This window comes from Lipotes vexillifer, unplaced genomic scaffold (assembly GCF_000442215.2).
Source record: "Lipotes vexillifer unplaced genomic scaffold, Lipotes_vexillifer_v1.1 scaffold1601, whole genome shotgun sequence".
Lineage (NCBI taxonomy): Eukaryota > Metazoa > Chordata > Mammalia > Artiodactyla > Lipotidae > Lipotes > Lipotes vexillifer.
The window spans coordinates 90,391-96,966 of NW_006794224.1; the positions used below are offsets into that span (position 1 = coordinate 90,391).

The 6,576-nt window shown below is 47.1% G+C and overlaps 1 protein-coding gene across 1 annotated transcript in view; it reads right to left on the bottom strand.

The window, feature by feature from the left end:
• GPR107 (G protein-coupled receptor 107) overlaps positions 1–6,576 on the bottom strand; it is a 68,066-nt gene that overhangs the window by 22,735 nt on the left and 38,755 nt on the right. The window lies entirely within an intron of this gene.

Below are 6,576 nucleotides of genomic sequence, written 5' to 3' on the forward strand. Positions count from 1 at the left end.
CAAGTACATGCTCTAGCTACACACGGACAAAAGGAAGCATGAACATCTTCTGAGGGACCGGATAAAGGGAATCTCATTTCTTCTGCCTCTTCTCTCCTATCATCAGGAAACAGCGCTCCAGAGCCAGGAGCCCAACAGACTACACTCCACAGCGGGGCAGACACTAGCAGACGGCAGGCAGTTCTGGAGGAAATCGGCCTTGCCCAGGCCGCACCCCATCCTAGAGCACCGCCCTCAACCCTCACCTCCAGCCCCAGCCCTAGCCCCAGCCCCACGCCGAGGAGATGGAATCACGCCAGATGTGCAGCCGGGAGGCCCCCCCCCTTCTCCTGGTCTCCTTCTTCCCCTCCAGGCTTTTGACCCAGAGTCTCCAAGTTTAACCTAATCACAGTCCTCAGTGCCTAGAGCATCAGTGCATCTGGGGCTACCTTAGTTTCCACTTGGGCAAAACTGGAATTATAACCAGGAACTCAGGAAGAGGTGCTTATTCACATGGGCCAGGCGGAAGGGTACAACCCAAAGCCCTGCTGGTAAACAGAGGAGATCCATGTGAAGAGCCATCTTGCTAGTCAAAGAAAAGTACCAATTCCCATTAGAGTAAACAGGTCAGGTAAAACATGAGAGCAGATGAAGATGCAAAAGCTATTGTTCCAATCAAACAACAAAGAACACAGCTCTGGATACAAAAGTTGGAGTTCGGCAAATACTTAAAAGCAGTGATTTCTTACATCTATGTGAGCTTAATAGTTTTCAAAGTGCTCAGTATAGAATGAAGTCAGTCAACAGCAACTACATTGTAGGTACGGTTTTTAAAATGGTATCTCTTAAATGTCTACAACAGTACAATAGCCAGGAGCCGGCAAACTGTTTCTATACAGGCCTGGAGAGTAGGCGTCTGGCCTTGCGGGCCGGGGATCTCTGCCACGTCAGCGCAAAAGCAGCCACAAACCACAGGCATACACACTGCACAGCTGTGTTCCAATAAGGCTTTATCTATAAAAACAGACAGAGGATATTTCTCTTCCTTTCTCATCAGTGGGTTTTTCATTAGGCCTGTTTATATGAATACATCCAAATGAAACATTTTCCCCCCCATTCTGAGTTGCCCAGAATGAACAGACATCTTAAATAGTCATAGAATATGGCCAAGTAAGTCTGAAATGGGCTCAGTAGGCACAGGAGAAGAGAACCAGGCAGGCTTTTCACTCCCCTTCACGGTCATCGTGACCACCAGACTCAAGAAGCCTTGTCCCTAACACACGTTTCTCAAACTTTCAGTGTCAGGACCCCTTCACACTTTTTTTTTTTTTCTTGCGGTATGCGGGCCTCTCACTGTTGTGGTCTCTCCCGTTGCGGAGCACAGGCTCCGGACGCGCAGGCTCAGCGGCCATGGCTCACGGGCCCAGCCGCTCCGCGGCATGTGGGATTCTCCCGGACCGGGGCATGAACCCACGTCCCCTGCATCGGCAGGCGGACTCTCAACCACTGCGCCACCAGGGAAGCCCAGGACCCCTTCACACTTTTAAAAAATTACTGAGGACCACAAAGAGCTTTTGTTGATGTGGGTAGAGTCTACCAATACTTACCATATTAGAAATTGACAGAAATTTCAAAAACATTTAATAATCCATTTAAAAGTAACAAAAATAATCCATTACGTGTTAATATAAACAATGTTTTCCTTATTAAAAAATAACTTTCAAAAAAAATTCATGAGAAGAGTGAAACTGTTTTCCATTTTTGTAAATTCCTGTAACGTCTGGCTTAATAGAACACAACTGGATTCTTGTATCTGCTTCTGCCTTCAAATCTGCAGTGAGGGAGTGTTTTGGTTAAAGTCTATAAAGAAAATAGGGCCTAATCAGATGTCAGCCTTCTCAGAAAACTGTGAAGAGTCGTCTTTGATTCTGCATTAAAGCTTAACAAATGGTAGCTTCTTAAAGATAGGTGAGGTAGGGAATCTGAAACTGCAGCAATGAACTTTCTTTTCTTTTTTAGATTACTGGGGTTTTTTAATTAAAAAAAATTGGTTTTTTAAATTTTTGGCTGTGTTGGGTCTTCGTTGCTGCACACGGGCTTTCTCTAGCTGTGGTGAGCAGGGTCGCAGACTTCTCATTGCGGTGGCCTCTCCTGCTGTGGAGCATGGGCTCTAGGTGCACAGGCTTCAGCAGCTGCAGCACACGGGCTCAGTAGTTGCGGCACGTGGGCTCAGTAGTTGTGGCGTGTGGGCTTCAGCAGTTGTGGCTTGCTGGCTCCAGAGCGCAGGCTCGGCAGTTGTGGCACACGGGCTTAGTTGTTCCGTGGTACGTGGGATCTTCGTGGACCAGGGATCGGACCCATGTCCCCTGCATTGGCAGGCAGATTCTTAACCACTCCACCACCAGGTAAGTCCCTGTAGCAATGAACTTTCGCACTCTGTCACGGTAAAATCCACTGGTCCATCTTAGACTCTGAATGGATCTTTTATTCATGCATGACTGTGTAACATGCACTGATCAGGTAGAAAATATTGTTTCACTGAGTTAAGCAGATCTCTGAAATACTGAAACTTGTATGATAAAATATTTTTTAAGTCACATTTGTTTAATACCACCCCTGCTCACACCAGATGTCTGTTAAGAACTGGGAAGCCGTCAAGCTTACAGTGATAGATTATAAGTTTTCCTAAATTAAAATCTGTGCTTTCAAGTGAAAATTAGATCACTGACAGCAAATATTTTTAATTGTTTTCATGAAGTGACACATTCGCTTTGTTCATTTTCAGGAAAATGTTTGTCAAAAGCCCAGGTCTGAGTAAACACAGTTCGACTGTCATCATTCTTTCAAATAAAAACAGTGTCCCGAGAGAAAGCAGCTAGTTCGGCTCACAACTCAAATAACTGCACACACGCTTTTGCTCACAATGTGACCATCACAACCCGGTACGACGCACAAGCGCTTCCTGGGCACTTCCCATTCCACACAGGATGGTAAAGACGAATATTCAAGGGTCGAGGCTTAATAACATTAGTACTTGCTCCTAATTCATCAAGGTCATTCTTAAGTGAAGTGAGCCTTTTTCACCCCCAGGAAGTAGACGGTAATGAAGAATGCAGTGGCCACTAACAGTTTGGTGCCACCGTCCTGAATCATGCTAAGGCGCCAGCTGTTTTACCCACCTCTGCTTTTGCACCATCAGTGCAAACATCAACAGCAAAGAAGGCTGCTAAAGTCTTATTATGAAAAGAGTTCTGATCCTGAGGACCCTCTTGAGACCGGCTGCCCTCTCAAGGCCACAGCTACTTTCAGAACATAGCGGCAGCTGGCAATGAAGCCTTTCCTCCATAACCTTTTCAACCAGCCAATCACCATTTGTTTAAGTGCTTTTGAAGCTCACGTGAAAGCTAAGATTCCGAAGAAGGCTTCCGCTGAAATTTCCTCAGAAACAAAAGGGGAAAAAAGAAGATGCTCAGAAGCAGAGATTGTTAATTAGATGTATGGTGTGTCTCCCCAATCCAGTCCTCTGAGGTAATGACACTGGAGAAAGAGAAGGGAACAAGGGTGCAGGCTCAAAGGCAGAAACAGCCAGTGACTCCTGGAAGGCAAAACACAGCTCAGCAGAGCTGGGCGTGCCTGTGAAGACTCAACGAAGCCTCCTCTCAGAGGATGTGGCACGGCAGTGACACTAAATGACGGAGCACCTGAGAGAAGCCACCACGTGTGACAGGAGAGACAAAGACACGACTTAAGGACAGTGGGCAGCTTTGCCCTTAATGTTCTCCTTTATACTTTCTCAGCTCCTATCAAAAGGAATCTAGACACAAAGAAGTAAACAAATCCAAACCCACATTCTTTGAAAGCTACATGCCCCCAAATAGCTGGAACACACCTCCCACTCATTACCTATGAAACCATCCGCTCCTATAAAAACTGACAACCCCGTACCCTGGTGCCACTCTCGCCTTCTGAGATGGCCCACACTCTGTGGAGTGTGTTTCTCTCTAAATAAATCCACTTCTTACCTGTCAAAAAAGAAAAAAGAAAAAAAGAAAAGAAAAGAAAGCAATATGAATCCCAAGTGCAGGGAGAACAACTACAAACAGCCTTTCCCCCACTTGCAATCAGTCAGCCTAGACTGCACGTAAACTGACATTCTTAAGCCCAAGTCGCGGTCAAGGTCATGTAATGAGTCAGTGGAATAACGAGACTAAGAATAAGAACCAAAGTGTCAGGCTCCATCCAGCCAAAACCTTCCAAATCCCGCAGGAGACTTTATTGCCCACGGCCTTTGCTCTGTCAGCTGCCTCCAGGATGGGCTAGATCTCAGGCCCAGCGAACTGAGGAGCAGAGAGGGTCACCCGCAACATTCCAGAACCAGCAGGCGGTGGGCAGTGCACTCACTCAAGCTCTCCCGGGCTGCCTCACCTCTGTCCTGGGGTAGCCGAGCAGGGCATGGCCACTCAGCAGCCATGCCCGAGGATGGTGTGCCAGCACAGCGTGCTGTCCCTGAGTTCTCTGCAGGGGAGACTTCAACCGTGGGGACATGGCTGCCCTGTTTCTGGAAGGGTCACAAGCATAACCATTCTTCAAAGTTCAGAGTGAAATATGCATTTGTGGATTAGCTCCAAAGCACCCCACAGCCTAAATCAGTTCAGTGAAAGAACACGAATCAAGAAGACACCCCTACTCAAATCAACTCTGTCCCTCTTTCAAAGGGCTTGTGATATCTGCTGACGAGACATGGGTGCTTTCTTAATGGTATGTCCCCGAGAATGGTGGAACGAAAGCCCTGGTGTGCCTGCATGACTTCCGGTTTTCATATTCGCTCTCTGCTGAAGAGGTCCCATGCTGTCACCTGGTGGAAAAAACAAGAAACTGCCTTGTATGCCCCAGGGGATGACAAAAGCGTTCCTGTTCCATAAAGTTTCTCTTTACTACAGATGCTGGGGGACAACTGTGACCCCCCCCATCTTGGGCTTCACCTGCTGTGCTGTCCACCGCAGGCCGGACACCTTACTAAACAACAATCAATGTCTCATGGAATAAATGGTCACAGAGACAGTTAATTACCACAGTCGCCCCCAAGCCCTCTAAAAGCAAAGTGGAGAAGGCAGAGAGGTGTCAGAGGATCAGAACAATGGAGAAGGGGAGAAGGGAGTGGTGAGGAAGGAATAGAGGAATTCACAAAGGGGTAAGGATGAAGCCAAGAAGAAAAGTACAGATAGGACTTCTCTGGCGGTCCAGTGGTTAAGAATCCACCTTCCAATTCAGGGTACGCGGGTTCGATCCCTGGTCGGGGAACTAAGATCTCATATGCTGCAGGGCAACTAAGCCCGCACACCGCAACTACTGAGCCCACACAACACAGCTAGAGAGCCCATGTGCTGCAACTACCATGGGACAACTAAGCCTGCACGCCGCAACTACCGAGCCTGTGTGCTCTGGAGCCCACGCACCACAACTAGAGAGAAACCCATGCGCTGCAACAAAGACCTGACGCAGCCAAATAAACTAATCAATAAAAAAAAGAAAAGTACAGATAAAACTTATCAACTGGAAAACATTATCCTTGGGATTTTTGGGCATTTTCAGTCAAACAGTCAGTAAAAGGAACCCAGAACTACTGAAGTTGTAAAAAGATGAAAAAGTTAAAATGTCCCATTTCAATATATTAAAATAAGAGAAAGACCTATTCATTAAGGTAGAGAAATAATAAAACCAACTTTTATATAACATGCACAGAAGAAGGGAAAAAAAAAAAGGCAAGAACATGCCCAAACAGTAAGTTCCCAGAAGGTGCGTTTTTACTTTCTGTCTGTGGCAGCACATATGCTTTTATCAAGATTCGAATTCATGGTTTATTTTTTGCAGCTTTCCTTTACCCCACACTCCAAGAAGGCAGAACGCTCTCTGAGATCAGTGGCTCAGAAAGCCAGGCTAAAAGCAAAAGATTTCTGCAGACCACGTTCCAGCTTAAACTCACTGAAAAGAATCTATCCCAGGAGTTCCCTGGTGGCACAGTGGTTAAGAATCCGCCTGCCAATGCAGGGGACATGGATTTGAGCCCTGGTCCAGGAAGATCCCACATGCTGTGGAGCAACTAAGCTCGTGCGCCACAACTACTGAGCCTGTGCTCTAGGGCCCATGAGCCACAACTACTGAAGGTGCAGCGCCTAGAGCCCGTGCTCCGCAATAAGAGAAGCCACAGCAATACAGAGCCTGCACACTGCAACGAAGAGTAGCCCCTGCTCGCCGCAACTAGAGAAAGCCTGCGTGCAGCAATGAAGACCCAACGCAGCCAAAAATAAATAATAAATAAATTTTTTAAAAAAGTAAAAAAGAATCTATCCCAGGGGGCATTCCAGAGGGAGAAGGGAATCCAGGGCCTTTGAAGGAAGAGAGAGAGAGAGAGAGAAAAAAATCTATTTCCTGGGACTAGAAAGAGAGTTGGCACATTCTGCAAGTGGGGCCTTATGGCCACCTGGGAAGCTGGGGGCACCTTGGGAGCCTGGAATCTGAGTACCGGGGCTCCCAGCCTGGCATGACCCTCACACACCAGGCTTCTCACAGCAAGAGCACTTCACGGACCCAGACAGC